Genomic DNA, 19,574 nt, shown 5'->3' on the forward strand with positions numbered 1-19,574 from the left:
TTCTCTTTTGAGAAGTGCAATTTTTGTTTACATCTTGAATTATGCAAGCTAGTTAGTTTGCCTCTTTTCATAAGTTATATTCAAGAGAAAAATCATCATTCATTTTCAACTCATTCAATTTGTCACATCAATATTTCTTAGATATGCATGATACCAAAACATAGTTTTAAATCTTCAACATATAACATGCATAAATTCAAAAATTGAAAGGAGAAGGGAAGAATTCAAAGGTACGAAGATTTCAACTATCTCATAAACAAATGTAAGACCAAGTCATGAATCCAAAATTCCATGAATCAAAATGATCATCAAAGGTAATCTCATGTTATTCCAAGAAATCAATATCATGATTTTGATAAAACTCATTTCAAATTTAAATAATCAAAATCACTTTTATAGTTCACAAAATTCATAACATATGTAGATTCATGATTTCATTGATAATATATATATATATATATATATATATATATATATATATATTTAAGTATTTGATTTCATGTTAGCATGCTTTTTCATTTATGTTAAATAAAAACATGCATCAACATTTAGGATCGAAAAATGAATTTCGACATAAAACCATCAAGATTAATAGATTCTCAAAAATGAATTGTTATGGTCAAGAAAATCCGAAAATGAAATTTAACACTTTCATGCATTCAGACATGGTTTTGCCATATGTTTTTCAAATACACTCATAAAAATAACATATGCTTATCATCATGTATAACTTAAAATCTCATGCATAAAATTGTCAATCATTGTGTCAAAACATTTAATATTTTCATTACATCATTATGCATTACTTCAAATCAAACATGATTTCATTCAACAATGTTAATCAAACATGATACACATTATTACTTCTTAACCATGATTTCATATTTTCAATCAAAATCATTTTTTTTGTTTATCATAAAATATGCAATATTATCATTTTCGAAATTACTAGCATGATCATAATTTTTGTATTTTTATTTTTAAATATGTAAATTTTAAGAAAATTAATTCTAGACTAAAAAAGAAAATACATCATGAAAGCATCAAGTAATTTCAAAATAAATTAGGGGGATTTCGATTACCTTATCATTAAAAGTAGTTAAGGCGTAGTTTGCCATCTCGCCTTTCTTGATTTTCTCCTCGTTTTCGGAGGAGCTCGATTCATCCCACTTTGTGTTCTTCTTCTTAGGCCTATTCCTTCGTTCAAGTTCATTGTTTATTTTAGATTTTTGTTTGATAAACTTATTAAGATTTAGTGTTCGAAGTTCAAGTTCATCATTGTCCTCATAACTTGAGTCATTGCTCAAGTGGTATTCATTTGTCCAGGATTCCAAATCCTTCCTTTTCTTTGGAAGGTTGTTTTGTTCATCATATGCATTGTGCACTATTTTATATGTCATCAACGAACCAATTAGTTCTTCAAGTGGTAAGTTGTTTAGGTTTTTAGCTTCTTGTATCGCAGTTACTTTTGAATCCCACTTCTTAGAAAGAAAACGCAAAATCTTGTTTACGAGTTCAAAATCCGAAAAATATTTGTCAAGAGCTCTTAAACCATTGACGACATCCGTAAAATGGGTGTACATGTCACCAATGGTTTCTCTTGGCTTCATTTGAAAAAGCTCGAAATCATGCATCAAAAAGTTGATTTTCGAATCTTTAACTCTAGAAGTGCCTTCGTGTGTGATTTCAAGAGTGTGTCATATGTCAAAAGCCGTTGCGCACAAAGAAACCTGATTGAACTCATTTTTATCCAAAGGGCAAAATAAGGCATTCATATCCAAAGCGCAAAATAAGGCATTCATTCTCCAAATCCGACCATTCATTCATCGGTTTAGAGGAAAGTTGAAAACCGTTTTCAACAATATTCCATAAATCCAAATTCATAGAAATCAAGAAAACTCTCATTCGAGTTTTTCAATAAGTGTAGTCCAATCCGTTAAACCACGGTGGACGAACAACCGAAAAACCCTCTTGAAAGCCATGAAGAGTCATTTCTCTCGGGTGTAAATCTGAAATGAGAAATACAGGGCTCTGATACCAATTGTTAGGATCAAGAGTACTAAGAGGGGGGGGGTGAATTAGTACATCGGAAAACTTTCGACGATTAAAATCGCGTTTGTACGATAAGAGCGATTTTGATAGAAATTCTGATTCGTAAATCACTTTAACTTGTAATCAAGTAAGATGCAGTTCAAGCAAGTCTATGAAATCAGTTTGCAGTAAAGATAATATGCTCAAAGTAAATGCAAACCGAGATTTAGAGTGGTTCGGTCAATCTTGACCTACATCCACTTCTGGCTTCCTCTACCGATGAGGTCACCGACGTCCACTAGATGCCTTCCTTCAATAGGCGAAGGCCAACCACCCTTTTACAGTTTCACTCCTTTTGACGGGCTTAGGAGACAACCCTTACAGAATTTTCTTTCCTCTCTTGACAGATCAAAACTTGGAAGAAAAGAGGAAGGAGAACTTTTAACTCATACAACACTTTTTAAGCTCTCAAAAACATAGAGTAAGATCAGGATTTCGGTGGTTTTTGGTTTTTCTGTCATTGCTGAAAGGGTGGGGTATTTATAGGCCCCAACCCAGTTTGAATTCCGAGCTCAAAACTATCAATTCCCGGAATTCCGAGGTTTGGCGGTTGCAATGCCTGACTGGGGCGGTTGCACCGCCTGGCAGATCTCGAAGACTGAGCCTCTGGGTGGTGCCACCTCCTGTCAAGGGCGGTTGCACCTCTTGCCAGAGCTCGGAAACCGAGCTCAAGCGGTGCCACCGCCTGACTAGGGCGGTTGCACCGCCCAGCCAGAGCTCGGAGACCGAGCTCAAGCGGTTGCACCTCTTTCAGAGGTGGTTGCACCGCCCAGCTAGAGCTCGGAGACTGAGCCCTCGGCGGTGCCACCGCCGACCCAAGCGGTGCCACCTCTGGCCAAGTACTCTAGGTCCGAATGGGCTGATCCATTCGGCCCAATTTGGGTCTTTCAAGGGCTCAATTACCCCAAGATTAAGTTAATGAGATCACCTCCCATTTCTAACTTAATCATCATGCTAACCACAAATTTCTTAAGGCATTTACTGCAACTTGCTCCGGTGCGTCAACCGCTTCTTTCGGTGAGCTTCCGGCGAACTTCCGGCGAACATCCGACGAACCTTCGGCGATGCTCCGACGGACTTCCGGAAAACTCCTAGACTTGCGACGATCCACTTAGCGAGTTCCAACGAGCTTTTTTGGCAAGCTCCTGGACTTCTCGGATTTGTTCTCGGAGAACCTTCGATGACCGTTCGGACTTCCGTCAAGCTCTCGAACTCCCAACGTGATCATAGTCTTGACTCTAGCGCAACTCCTGCTGTATGTCTTTCTTTCATCATAGTTAATCCTGCACACTTAAAATAAAACTTCGATCGAGACAATTAATCCTAAGCAATTAACTAAGTTGTCCGGCATGTCATTGGTCCCTCGACGCTTCGTCCGATTCTTCGGCACATCGTCCTCTCCTACGGCCTATTGCCCAATCGGCCAGTTGACTTCGCAACTCCGATATCCTTGGCGCAATACCCGCTTTTCTTGGCCCGATGCCCAAGTCCATGGCCCGAAGCCTTCTGTCGATACGTCGACCGATCCATCGGCCCGATGTCCAATCTTCTGACATGTTCCTCCGGCACAACGTGATTTTTCCTACTTTAATTGTCTTATCCTGATCGAAGCATCCTGCGTCACTCAAAACACAGATTAAAACATAAACACAATTATCAATTGGTTTCATCATCAAAATATGAGACTCAACAAAACCAACAAAGGTGAGATGGCAAACTACACTTTAATGACTTTCTACAATGAGGTAATCAACATCCCCTTAGTTTACTTTAAAATTACTTAATGTTCTTCATGAGTTGTTTTTAATTTAGTTTAAAAAATTGTATATTTTTTTTTAAAAATTGTATGTTTAATGATGAAATGAAAATGTTAAAAGTTTTAGGATCATGCTTATCCTTCCAGTAATTTTGAAAATGATCATGAAAATTATATGTTTTATGATAAATGAACAAAAATGTTAGACTTAAATCTAATACTTAAGATAAATCTTATGTATGTTTTAAGAAGTAATAATGTATATCTTGATGATTTTCGTATTGATTTTTGATTTTGTTTGAAAATACCTTATGCTCAATGAAACCATGATTGATGAATATGCTTTATGTTTAATGATTTCTTTGACTTATATGCCTTATCATGATGAATGTTTTGAAAATAAATGTTTATATCATGCTTAATGATTTTTATGCATGAGGACTTGAAGTAATGATTTGAAATCATATGTTTTGGAATTATGTGTTACACTTTTTGATCTTGATGATTTTTTGTCTTTCCGTTTTAAATGTTGATGCATGTTTTTATTTGACATAAATGAAAAAGGGGTATGCTTATATGAAATCAATCATATGAATTGAAACACTAAAAAAAGGAAAGATTTCTCCTTGAAAAATTTCTCTACTTTATCGACTTTTCAAAAAGGAGAGACTAATGAACCTATATTTTTCTTTAGAATCTCTTGAAAATGATTTTGATTTGATGATTTGAATTTGAATGAGCTTTATCTTGATTTCTTAGAGTTACTTGATTTTTTTTAATCAAGATCTCTTCTTTATACTCCTATGATTTTTCTTGGTATTTTACTAAAGAGGAGATTTTTCTATGTGAATCATAAGATTTCTTATGCATGAATTGAAATTTTTTTCTCCTACGTTTCCTCTTGCGATTTACAAAAGAGAATATATTTTTCGAAATTCATGACTTAAAATTTTATTTGAATATCTTTTATTATTTGATCTCCTAATATTTCTTTTTGAATAACTAAGATGAGATTTGTCAAAATGAATCATGTCTTTTGGTATTCACATGATCTCATCTTTCATGATATGATTTTTTTGTCTTTGTATAATTCCTTGGATTCTTGAAGTATATCTCATCACCTAATTCTTCTTAATATTCTTCATGTGATGATATGAATGTATGAAATACTCATGATATTGTTTTGATGCTCTAAAATGATATAAATTTGCTAGCTTATGAGTATCATGTATGATATGATGATTGATTTATTTTTCGTATCATGCATAGAGTAAGGATGATATGTAAAGTTTTGAAATTATGCATGTTTTAATTTGAAACTATAATGATGCACAAACATATTGGAAAAGGATTGATACTTTACCTTTGTCATGATTTGAAAATTGATAAAATGGGAAAAGAATTATAATATTGTATTCTTACCTTCTATTTGACAATGACATAGGGAGAGCAAATTTTGTTAGCTTGCTAGCTAGCTTGCATACTTAAAAAAGAAGCAAAAAGCTTGCTAATCTCAAATTTTGCCAACATTCATATGTGTAAAATTTGCTAGCTCACATATTTTAAGAAAAAATTTTTGCTTTCTTACTTGCACATCTAAAGAGAAGCAAAAATTGCAAACATACATATCGCAAAATGAGGCAAAACTTATTAGTTTGCTCATCTCAAAAGAAAGAAATACTATATTGTAATCTCAAGCAAAAGTGTTATCTTGCCTATCTCAAGAAGCAAAACTTGCAAAAGGAAGCAAGAATTGCTAGCTTACACTTTCTAAAATGATGAAAATTTTTTTTGCTAGCTTGTATGTTGTAAACTTGCTATCTTACTACCTTGCATATCTAAAACTTGATAGCTTGCATGTTTTAAATTTTACTAAATTTGCTAGCTTGCAAATTGCATGGAGAAAGAATTGCAAGAAACGCAAAAATGCTAGCTTGCAAATTGCATGGAGAAAGAATTGCAAGAAACACAAAAATGCTAGCTTGCATATTTCAAGTGGATACAACAACTTGCTATCTTGCATATATCAAAAGGTGTAAAAAATTTTACAAAGAAAATTACTAGCTTGCATGATTATAAAACTTGAGATTATGTTTATTATGCAATAATTTGAAATTATGTCTCAAACACTTAATAGTTGAATTTCTCCTTTTTATTGATGACAAAGGGGGAGAAGTATGATGTTATGCATAAGTTTATGATAACATGTTGCTTGGAATTTTGAATCCAAGAGTTCTATCAATATGGCATATTGATAGGGGGAGTTTGTTTAAACTCCGTCACCAATTGGTTATCATCATCAAAAAGGGAGAGATTATTGAATCTCGGATTTTGATAATGACACAAATTGATAAGTGTTTATGATTTAATCTGTGTTTTAAGTGATGTAGGAAGCTTTGATCAGGATGAGACAATTAAAATAGGAAGAATCATGTTGGGCAGGTGGAACATGTCAAAAGATTGGATGTCAAGCGGAAGGATCAATTGACGTATCGACAGAAGGCTTTGGGCCATAGATTTGGGCATCCTACCAAGAAGAGCAGAAAATGCGCCAAAGATATCGGAGTTGCGGAGGTAAACTGGCCGATTGGGCAATAGGCCACAAGAGAGGACGATGCATCGAAGAATCGGACGAAGCGTCAATGAACTAATGACATGCCGGACAACATGATTCAAGCTTTGTAATAATTGTCTAGATCGAAGTTGGTTTTTATGTGTGTAGGATTAACTACGATAGCAAAGCATGAAGCAAAATAAAGTCCCAGAGTCAAGAACGCGATTTCGTTGGGCGTTCGAGAGTTCATCGAATGTCCAGATGTTCGTCGGAATTTCTACCGGAATTGATCGAGAAGTCCTGGAGCTTACCAAAGAAGCTCATCAGAACTCACCAAGAAGATCGTCGTGAAGTCCAGGAGCTTATCGAGAGTCCATCGGAACATTGCCGAGAGATCATCGGAAGTTCACCGGAAGATCGCCAGAAGCTTGCCGGAAGAAACCTAGACTTACAAACTTGTTTAGCTTAGTAAATGTCTTAAATTTCACAGTTAACATATAATTGGAGTTAGGATTGGGAGGTAATCCCACTAACTTAATTAGGAACCAATTGGGCCCTTAACAAGGTTGAATTGGGCTAGATTGAATAGCCCATTCAGCACTTGAAAGCCTAGCCAACGGTGCCACCACCTCGAAGACAGTGTCCCAGGTTGTTTGGGTGGTGGTACCACCCAGACTAGGCGGTGATACCATCGGTAATGAATGCTGCCAGCAATGGTACTGCCCCTATCAAGCGGTGGTACCATCTAATGTTAGATCAACGATGGTAGTACCAACCAGTAATGACGGTGGTACCGCCAGTACCCCGAAATCCGAGGATGTAATACTTTTTGGCTCAAATTTTGAAGCCATTGGGGCCTATAAATACCCCTCTCATCCCTGGTTAAAAAACACAATTGAGAGAAACAAAAAAGGGAAAGAAAACTCTATTTTAATTGTGTGTGAACTCCTCTCAAAGTTCTAAGTGTTAGAATAGTTTGAGAGAGGAGTAAGTGGGGGTGTAAGAGTTATCTCCTAAACCCGGTAAAAGGAGAAAGAGCTGTAAAAAGTAGTTGGTCTTCGCCAATTGAAGGAAAATCGATAGTAGATACCGGTGGCCTCGACGGAAGAGGAATCGGTAGAGTGGATGTAGGTCACGACGACCAAACCACTATAAAAATCTAGTTTACGATTCTTTTAAGCAATTTACTTTAATTGCAAACCACTTTACTTGCTTATTGCATTCAATATGTTTATGAACACGATTTCTCTTGAATCTTGTCTTTTGATGATGAAACCAATTGATACATTTTTATTATTTGATCTACGTTTTTAGTGAAGTAGGATGCTTTGATCAGGATGAGACAATTAAAGTAGGAAGAATCATGTTGGGCCGGTGGAATATGTCAGATGATTAAACGTCGATGCGGAGGATCGATCGACATATCAACAGAAGACTTTCGGCCATAGATCTGGGCATCAAACCAAGAAGAGCGGATATTGCGCTAAGGATATTGGAGTTGCGGAGTCAACTAGCCGATTGGGCAATAGGCCGCAAGAGAGGATGATGCATCGAAAAATCGGACAAAGTGTCGCTGGACTAATGACATGTCGGACAATATGATTCAAGCTTAGTAATAATTGTCTAGATTGAAGTATGTTTTTACATGTGCAGGATTAACTATGATAGCAAGGCATAAAGCAAAATGAAGTCTCGGAGTCAAGAAAGCGATTTCGTTGGGAGTTCGAGAGTTCGTCGGAAGTCCGGACGTTCATCGAAAGTTCTGTAGGAACCAGCCAAGAAGTCTCAGAGCTTGCCAGAGAAGCTCATCAGAACTCACCAAGAAGATCATTGTGAAGTCTAGGAGCTTGCCGGGAGTCCGTTATAACATTGCCGAGAGATCATCAGAAGTTCAGTAAAAGATCGCTAGAAGCTCGCCGGAAGAAACTAGACTTACGAACTTGTTTAGCTTAGTAAATGTCTTAGATTTCGTAGTTAGCACGTAATTGGGATTGGAATTGGGCCAACCCAATTAAGAGCCAGTTGGGCTCATGTAAGAACTATGTTGGGCCCAATGGAAAGGCCCAAACAGTGCCCCAAGAGGTGACATCATCGTGGCACAGTCTCCAAGACTATGTCAGGCGATGGCACCACCAGTTTGGGTAGTGGAACTGCCCTTGGCATGGGGCCAGGCGATGGTACCGCTAGACTGGGTGGTGGTAATGGCAGGGAGCCAGGTGGTGGTACTGTCAGACTAGGTGGTGGTACCGCCTAGTGTAGTGTTAGTATCAGAATGACATTGGCGGTGGTACCGCCCAACACAGGCAGTAGTACCGCCTGTATCCAGGAAACCCAAGATGAGATATTTTTAGGCTCCAAGTTTGAATCAACTTGAGGCCTTTAAATACCCCTCTCATCCCTGGTTAATCTACACAAGCACAGAGAGTTTAAAAGTGATGAAACACTATTGCAATCACTTAAGAAATCCCCTCCTCTAGTCTAAGTTTAGAATTCTGTATAGGAGGAGTGAGCGCTTGTAAATGTTATCTCCTGTGAAAAGGAGAAGAGGGGTGTAAGAAGAAGGTTGATCTTCGCCTATTAAAGGAATATCGATAGTGGATGCCGGTGGCCTCGATGGAAAAGGAATCGGTAGAGTGGATGCAGGTCACGATGACCGAACCACTATAAAATTGGCATGTTCTCTGGTTTGCATTTCTATTGTTGCCTTTTACTTTACTGCAAACTACTTTACTTGCTTTACATCCACTATGCTCTTCTATACGCTTTTAAAGTTAATAGCTTTATGAAATGGTTTTTCGTCAGAAATGGATTTAATCGCAATGAAGTTTTGAACCGACATAAATTTTACCGCTGCACTAATTCAAACCCCCCCCCCCCCCCCCCCCTCGTAGTGCTAACTTATTCCTAATAATTGGTATCAGAGCCTCGTATTTCTCATTTTGTTTAACACCCAAGAGAAATGGCTCACTTCGTGTTTCAAGAGGGATACTCTCTCATTCGTCCTCCCTTGTTCAATGGGACGAACTACATATATTGAAAAACTCGAATGAGAGTTTTCTTACTTTCTTTATATTTAAATTTATGGAGTATTGTGGAAAACGATTTTTGAATGTCTTCTCTTCCAATGAACTATTTTAATAATTTGGAGAAGAAAACGTTTCTTTAAATGCTAGAGCTATGAATGCTCTATTTTGAGCCTCAGACAAAACTGAGTTTAATCGGGTTTCTACTTGTGAAATGGCCTTTGACATTTGGCATACTCTTGAAATCACACATGAAGGCACTAGCAAAGTTAAGATTCGAAAATCAACTTTCGTATGGAACCAAGATAGACTATTGGAGACATATACACCCGTTTTACGGATGTCGTCAATAGTCTAAAAGGACTTAGTAAAAGCTTTTCGAATTTTGAACTTGTTAATAAGATTTTACGATCATTTTCTAAAAATTAGGATTTGAAAGTAACGGCAATCCAAGAATCAAAAGATTTAAACCATTTTTCGATTGAAGAACTAATTGGGTCTTTGATGACTTATGAATTAACGTGCAATGCATGTGAAGAACTCAAGAACAACCTTCCAAAGAACAAGAAGGATTTGAGACTTAGAACAATTGAAGACCACTCAAACATAAGCTCAAGTGATGGTGAACTTGAACCTCATGAAATTTAAAAAGTTCATGAAATAAAAGTTAAAAAACCAAAGTAAAAAGAACACAACTACTTGCTATGAACGCAAGAAGAATGAAGCACTTTGGGATGAATCAAGCTCCTTCGAAGACGAGGAGAAAATTAACAAAGGCGAGGTGGCAAACTACGTCTTAACGGCTTTTGATGATGAGGTAATCAAAATTCTCTTAGTTTATTTTAAAATTACTTGATGCATTTCATATGTTGTTTTTATATTAATATATAAAATATAAAAAAGAAATAAATAAAAGGGGATCATGCTTTTCTTTTGCTAGTAATTTTAAAAATAATAAAAATTGCATGTGTTATGATAAAGGAGCAAAATGTTAGGCTTAAATCATGCTAGATGTTTTAATAATTTAATGATGATTTGAAATCATACTTAATGAGTTTATCTTTCGAATTATGTATGATGATTCTTGCGATTTATGGATTATCAATTTTTACCATAATGAAAGTTACTTTTTCAATTTTAAAAATGATACATGTTTTGATTTGGCATAAATGAAAAAGGCATGCTTATATGAAATAATGTAAGTATCTTGCTTGATGATTTTATATTTAAAATATGCATGATGGTTTGAAGTAATGATGATTTTTGGGTAATTTATGGATTATTGATCTTGATGATTTCCATAATGAGATTTACTCTTTCGATTTTAAAATATGATGTATGGTTTTCATACGAAAAAGGTAAAGGCATGCTTGTATGAAATAAACAATTTCAAAAAAAAAAAGAAAAAAAAAAGGAGGAATACATTTTCCATCTCTATCTTATTGATTTTTTATTAATGAATCCATGTATATTATGCTTTAGTGAATCTCATGGATTATGAAAATGATTTAAATTTAATGAATTTTATCGAAATCATGACCTTGATTTCTCATGATTTATAATTTGAAATCGTTTATGAATCAAGATCTTGTTTTTTGACCTCCATGTTTCTTCTTGTCATTTACTAAAGAGAAAATTTTCCTAAATGAATCATGATTTTTTGGAATTACAATTTTTATGATTCATAATGAATTGAGAGATTTTATATGCATGAATTAATATCTTATTCTCCTACAAGATTGAATGAATTTTATCTATATCATGATTTCCTAAGAATTCTTTTCGTTATTTATTTAAGAGGAGATTTGTTAAAATGAATCATGATTTCTCAAAATTATAACTTAAAAATTCTTTTTATAAATCAAGATTGTCTACTATGATTCTTTTTTTTCACTATTTGAGTTATCCAAAAAGAATCATAATATGTCTCTTGATATTCACAATTTATCTTTATGATTTGTATATCTCATCACGCAATTAATTTTTGATATTCTTTATATGATGAAATGAATGAAATACTATGTTGATGCATGCAAATGAGAAGTTATGATCATGCATGGTAGGATGCAATATAATTTGACATTTTGATACCATCATGATTTGAATTATTTGGAATGATGCATGCAATACTATGATTTTTTTTTAATGTGAAATTCAATAATTATTATTTTCTGAAATGATATGCAATTAAGAATGATACTTTATATTTGTCATGATATGAAGATTGATAAAAAGGAAAAAGAATTACAACATTGTATTCCTCCCTTCTATTTGACAATGACATAGGGGGAGCAAATTTTGCTAGCTTGCATACTTCAAGAAGAAGCAAAAAGCATGCTCATCTCGAAAAGATGAAAAAATCTTACCAACTTTCATATATGTAAAATTTGCTAGCTCATAAATTGTAAGGAGAAAAACTTGCTTGCTTGCTAACACATCTAAAGAGAAGATGCAAACGTACTTTATGTAGCTTGCTTCATGTAAAACATTGTATCTTACTAGCTTGTTATCTTACATTATTTTTCAAAAACTTATTAGCCTTCATACTTCAAGGAGAAGTAATACTTGTCAAATTGCTAGCTTGTATAAAATAATATAAAATTTTGCTAGCTTACACTTTGCAAAGGAAGAAAAAATGGCACTTCTCAAGAGAGAAGAAAGAGCTTGCTATCTTGAACATCACAAAAAAATTGATAGATTACCTATCTTAAGAAGCAAAAAATGTAAACTTGCATAATTTTCAATCTTGCACATCTTTAAAAATAATGATGATTTGGTGATTATACATGTTATAAAATAATATAAAATCTGCTAGTTTGCATATTCTAAAATGTTGTAAGATTCACTAGCTTGCATGATGTAGAATTTGCTTTCTTGAACAACACCAACAAGTGCTATCTTGCCTATCTCAAGAAGCAAAACATACTAACTTGTACATCTTTAATTATTGCTAGCTTGCATAATGATAAAATTAGAAATTATTTTTGTTATGCAATGATTTAAATTTGAATATCTCAAACACTAGAAAGTTACACTTCTCCTTTTTGTTGATGGCAAAAGGGGAGAAGTATGATCATATTATGCATGATGACGTGTTGCAAATATTCATGATGAAATTTACAATGACTTAAATTCAGCTTGAATTCAAGGTTCTATTAATATGACATATTGATAGGGGGAGTTAAGGTTAACTTTGTCATCAATTGGTTATAATTATCAAAAAGGGGGAGATTATTGAATCTCATATTTTGATGATGAAATAATTGATAAATGTTTATGATTTGATATACATTTTTAGTAATATAGGATGCTTCGATCAGAATGAGACAATTAAAGAAGGAAGAATCATGTTGGGCTGGTGGAACATATCAGAAGATTGGATGTCGAGCCTATCACATCCTTGATTTTTTTTTTTTCATATTTTTCCACACATTCAGGCCAAGTAGATAAACATCACTTTATTCATCATTCATAAACATGTATTACAATTCATTTATTCATCAAATCATAAATAGAAAAATAAACATAGTGATGTTAACTTCAAAAATCATCCAAGCGGCTCTACCTAACAGTAGAGGAAGGTTCACTCTCCACTGAAATCCGATTTAGAGCTAGAGGGAGATTACTCTAAAAATCAAAAATAAAGAAAATTCAGCAATGCTGAGTAGGAACCTCAAAAGTCAACTAAAAATAAATACATAATCAAAATTCAATCATAATATTGGTATATATCAAATACCCGAAGGAGCACTCCCCCAATAGCGGATGAAGAGGCTTTATCCTACGGGATGAGTTTGTGTTCTCCCAACAGCGGATGGAGGCAAACTCATATCGCACTCCCAACAGCGGATGGAGTGGTGTCCCACACCCGCTAAAGTGGGGATACGTTCCTCCCAATAGCGGATGGAGGAACCGTCCAGCCGCCACGTTTGACGGCCCGCTAATCCCCGAAGGGAATCACCCTACCTGCTCTCAATAGGGAAATAACATAATCTCACACTGGTCATGTCCATATGGGGATGAAATAACATATTTAAAATATTTTTTTCAAATATTATCAATATCAAATAATATAAATTAGCCCTCAATTGACTTGAACTCTAGTTCAATCGATCCAATTGAACTCAATTTACTAGAACCTAACTAAACCGATCTCTAATCCTTATTTAACTGGTCTGGAACCACCCTAGATTAGTATAATTTAGACTAGATTAGGTTCTATTTAGGTTAAACTAACTTGAACAAGTCAATCAATTCGGAATCACCTTGAATTGATCTAGACTAACCAAGCCTAGTTTAGTTCAATCAATATTTGAGCTTAAATCTAACAATAATATTGGGCTAGATTGAGCCAGCCCATCTATTAGTCATGCGCATTATAAGCATGCATCACACAAAGCTGGCCCAACCCTGGCCCATGGATTGGTCATGTGCATCGCATGTGACCGCCCATGATGGTTGGGCTGGGTTAGCCTATGGGCCAAGGCTTGACCCGTGGGTTGGGCCTAGTCTATGAGCAATTTCATTCCAATTAATATTCAATTTCATACCACAACATATATCCATTAATAATATAAATAAAAACGTAATAACGCATTAAAAGATAGATAAGGAGAAAAGCTTTAATACAAGGAAATAACATTCTAAATTCAAATAGAAATCATGCTTTCAACACATATAAAATTTCAACATATTCTAGTCAAATTTTAAATCATTCAGAATAACATATTTTAAATTTCAGATCAAAAAATATCAAAATGATTTTTGATAACATATTTTAATCTAATAAGATTTTAATCTAGAAAAGATTAAAGATGAATTGTAATGCCAAGAAATATCATATAAAATATATAAATTTTTAATATATTTAAATCTATAATAAAAAAACTTTATCATGGGTCAAAGAATATTATAAAAACTTTAACTTATTACTTTAATGCTATAATAAAAATTTTGATATTTAAAGAATTGATATATTTTTTTTAAATTATAAAACTTTCAACATTTAACGAATCAAAATAAAAAAAAACTAAAACTTTTATATTCAAGAAATGTAGGAAAACCTACCCCTCGTCAGTAGTGTGTAACTCCTCGTTCCTCCCGCTATTGGGCTCGGCTAAGTAAGGAACGAAGGAGAGAAATCCCTCCCCAATAGGAGGAGGCGGGCCTCCATTAAAGGAAGTTTATTTTATTTTTATATTTATTTAATATATATTATTTCTATTTAATATACTAACAAATATGATCTCATCCTATTTGGAATGCTTAATAGTTATTTCCTACTTTGCTTTAACAAACAAGAAAATAGATTAAGATTTCCTAAATTACAATGGTAAGTAAGGAAAAAAATTAATCCATAACTTAATTATTTGATTTGATTACATTTCTCCCCTCCTATAGGAAATTTGGTTCCCAAATTTAGCTCACCTTAATAGAATAGATGAGGATACTACTCTCACATATCTTCTTCTCTTTCCCACATTGCCTTTTGGTCTGAATGGTGTTGCCAACAAATCTTTATCAAAGGTATAATTTTATTCCTTAGAACATGTTCTTTCCTTTCTAAGATCTGAGTTGGTTGTTCTCCAAAAGTTGTAGAGGTTGGTAAGATATGATATGTGATGGATCCTTGATATATCTTCGAAGCATAGACACATGGAATACATCATGGATGTCGTCCAAAACCGGGGGCAATGTCAATCTATATGCCACTAGCCCAACCTTTTGCAAGATCTCAAATGGGCCAATGAATCTTGGGGCTAACTTCCCCCTTTGACCAAACCTCATAACTCCCTTGGTTGGCGACACTTTTAAGAAGATAATGATCACCAACTTCGAACTCTAGATCTCTTCGCCTTCGATCTACATAACTTTTTTGATAACTTTGAGCTGTTAATAATCTTAAGAGATCTTCAAAGTGTTTGTATTGCCCTGTCAAATTGTTCATCAGTTTGGGGGTGAAAAGTTATACTAAATTTAACCGAGTGCCCAAAGATTTTTGTAGACTCCCCCAAAACTTAGAGGTGAACCTTGGATCTCTATCTAAGATAATGCTAACTAGCACCCCATGATATCAAATAATTTCTTTAATATATAAGTTTGTTAGTTTATCCAATGAATACTTCTTGTTAATAGGGAGGAAGTGAGCAGATTTCATAAGTCTATCTACTACTACCCAAATTTCGTCATATCCTTTCACCGTCTTAGGTAATCCTGTCACAAAATCCATAGTGACTTGCTCCCACTTCCATTCAAGAATCGAAATCCTTTGCAATTTTTCCGCAAGTACTCGATGTTCTATCTTCACCTATTGGCATATCAAACATTTAGAAATAAACTCTGCTATATCTCTCTTTATATCATACGATCAGTAGTTTTGGTGTAAATCTCGATACATCTTAGAAGTCCCAGGATGAATATTAAAATTTGATCTATGTGCCTCCTCCAATAATTGCATCTTTACTGGATGGCTTTCGGGAACACAAAGTCGATTGTAGAATATAATAGAACCATCTTCGACTTAGAGGAATTCAGGTCTAGATCCTTAAGCTATCTCACTAACTATCATATGAAGATATATATCTTCCTTCTGACATTCTTTAACCTTTCCTACCAAATATGATTACGCCATTAGACACGCAAGAAAACCTTTATTTGTCTCCAATAAAAGTTAAGTTTTAAGTCTGCCAACTCCGTCGTCAAAGAATTCCTTTGAATATTCATGTAGGCTACAAGACTATAGGTATTTCTGCTTAAGGCATCAGTAACTACATTAGCCTTCCCAGGATGGTAGTTAATATTAAAATCATAATTCTTTAGAAAGTCCAACCATCTTTTTTGTCTCCTATTTAAATCTTTCTGTGTGAAAATATATTTGAGACTCTTATGATCTGTGAAGATTTTAAAAGTCTGTCCATAGAGATAATGCCTCAAAATTTTCAGTGCAAAAATGATAGCTGCTAGCTCTAAGTCATGAGTAGGATAATTCTTCTCATGAGGCTTTAATTGCCTAGACGCATAAACAACTACCCTTTTGTTTTGCATCAGCATACAACCAAGCCCTTATAGTGAGACGTCGCTATACACTACAAAACCTTCTCCTCTTGAAGGAATCACCAAGATAGGAGCACTAGTTAATTTTTTCTTCAATTCTTGAAAACTTTGTTGACATTTATCATCTCACATGAACTTTATATTCTTTTGTGTCAACCTAGTTAATGGTGCTGTTATTTTTGAAAAGCTTTCTATGAATCTTCTATAGTATCTGGCCAAACCCATGAAGCTTCTAATCTCCGAAACATTAGAAGGCTGCTTCCATTTTAACATAGCTTCAATCTTATTAGGGTCAACAAATATACCAGCACTCGAAATTACATGACCGAAAAATATAATTTCATTGAGACAGAAATTATACTTGCTTAATTTGGCATATAGTTTCTCTTACCTTAGGACTTTTAGAACTATCTTAAGATGGTGTTTATGCTCTGCTATGCTTTTGGAGTAGATCAAGATATCATCAATAAACACAATTACAAATTTATCAAGATAAGAGTGGAACAGCCTATTCATGAGATCCATGAAGGCAGCCGATACATTTATGAGTCCAAAAGGCATTACTAAGAATTCATAATAACCATATCTTGTTCTAAAAGTAGTTTTCTATATGTCTCCTTCCCTTATCTTTAGTTGATGATACCTGGATCTCAAATTAATCTTCGAGTATACCTGAATATCTTGAAGTTGATCAAATAGGTCATCTATTCGGGGAAGGGGATATTTATTCTTTATGGTCACTTGGTTGAGTTGTCTATAATCAATGCATAGTTGCATAGATCCATCTTTCTTCTTCACAAATAAAACCTTTGTTCAAAAGCTCATGGATCTATTTCTTTAACTCCTCCAACTCAATTGGTGCCATTCTATATGGAGGTTTAGAAATAGGTGTAGAGCCAGGTAGAAGATCAATTGTAAATTCAATCTGTCTATTTGGTGGCAATGTAAGTAGATCTTCAGGAAAAACATCTGGAAAATCCCGTACAATGGGGATGTCCTTTAATACTGGCTTCTTAGATTCTTCTCTAGAAATGAAGGCTAAGTATCCCTAACATCCCTTCAGTAATAGTTGGGTAGCATTCAAGGCTAAAATAATAGAAAGAAACTTTTCTTGAATCCCAATGAACTTGAAAGATAGTTAATCTAGGGGTGAGAAAGTAACAATCTTCTGGAAACAATCGACACTTGCATGGTATGTTGAAAGCCAGTCCATACCCAAGATAGCGTCGAAATCTTGAAATTCTAGTATAATAAGATCTACTAGCAAATCGTGACTTTCAATAGTAATAACACAGTTTCTATATATCTGATCAACTATCAAAGAGTTTCCAATTAGTATTACTACCATTAATGCATTATTCATTGTCTCACGATTCTTATATAGTTTCATAGCAAAATAGGGTGACATAAAAGAATGCGTAGAACCAGAATCAATAAGCACATATGCTGGCATACTACAGAGTGTGATGATACCTTTAATAATAGATTCTAAGGCTTCAGCATCTTAATGAGTCAGTGCGTAGACTCTTGCTCGTCCTCCCTCTCTGGGTCGTTACTATTGTTGTCCAGCTATTTGGGGTGGAGCTCGGCATTGATGTTGCTTCCGTGGATAATCCTTCGATATGTGCCCCAGTTATTGACAATAAAAACATACGCATTGTCCCATGGGGCATGAGGTGGAAACATGATCTATCTTCCTACAGAAATAACATCTTATAACAACTTGATTGCTAGGAGCTCTTGCTTGTTGATGCTCAAATTGTTTGCCTTTGCCTTTCTTTAAGGGTCCAGAATGTGATCCCCCATACGCAGATGGTGCAGCACTAAAAGGTCGCTTTCAATCCATTGCTTATTGTAATTCATTATCTAATTTCTCCACCACTAGAGCTCGATTTAACACTTTAGCATATGTTGGTAAAATTAGTACTGCAATGGATTTTCTAATTGATGATCGAAGTCCCCTCTCAAAATGAGAGCTCTTTGACTTTCATTAAAAGCAATATGTGGAGAGAATTGGGCCAACTCAGTGAAATAATGATCATATTCCATTACAGTTCTACTTCCTTGGTGGATGCTAAGGAACTCTTGTTGCTTCTCAAAGCAAACTGAATCAAGAAAGAACTACTCATAAAATGCATCTTTAAACTACTCCCATGTTACCACATTACCTCCAGCCTCTAACATCCTCCTTTTTGAGATCCACCAAGTGTCTACCTTCCCTTCCAAAATGAAAGAAGCGAAAGGCACTTTCTGATTTTCCCTACATTCGATAACTTCGAATGCCTTTTCCACTTGACGAATCCAACGTTCAGCAAAGATTAGATCTGGTTTGCCCTTAAAAACTTGCGGTCCCAATCTCTTAAAGTGATCTAAGGTATTATTTCTACCCCATGGAATTCCATCTCACACCTCCTGATGCAAAAAGTATCCTCTAATAGCATTGAGGACTCTGTGTACGTCATCTTGAGCATTAACGGGTGTTGGGGCATGAGGGGCGTTATGCGAAGTTGGAAAGGCTGGCCCATAATCAGTGACAAGTGTACGTGAGGATTGAGTTTGCTCTACAATGCGTGGAGCTTCCAAGTTATTATTTGTTCGAACACCTCTCCGAGTGTGTAAACCAGTAGTATTGCGACCATGAGCAACCTGAGTGATAGAACCGCTAATATCTGGAATTGGCTCCATTACTCCTATAATAGGTTAAAGACAATCATCGGTTAGAGTTACTCAAGGGACCTAATACACCTATAGGCCCTAAATCTGGCTCTGATACCATAAAATGATGTCACATCCTGGATTTTTTTTTTCATATTATTCCACACATTCAGGCGAAGTAGATAAACATTACTTTATTCATCATTCATAAATATTTATTACAATTTATTTACTCATCAAATCATAAATAAAAAAATAAACATAGTGATGTTAACTTCAAGAATCATCTAAGTGGCTCTACCTAGCAGTAGAGGAAGGTCCGCTCTCCACTGGAATTTAATTTAGTGCTAGAGGGAGGTTGCTCTGAAAATAAAAAATAAAGAAAATTCAACAACGCTGAGTAGAAACCTCAAATGTCAACTCAAAATAAATTCATAATCAA

Source organism: Musa acuminata, chromosome BXJ1-10, assembly GCF_036884655.1.
Source record: "Musa acuminata AAA Group cultivar baxijiao chromosome BXJ1-10, Cavendish_Baxijiao_AAA, whole genome shotgun sequence".
NCBI lineage: Eukaryota > Viridiplantae > Streptophyta > Magnoliopsida > Zingiberales > Musaceae > Musa > Musa acuminata.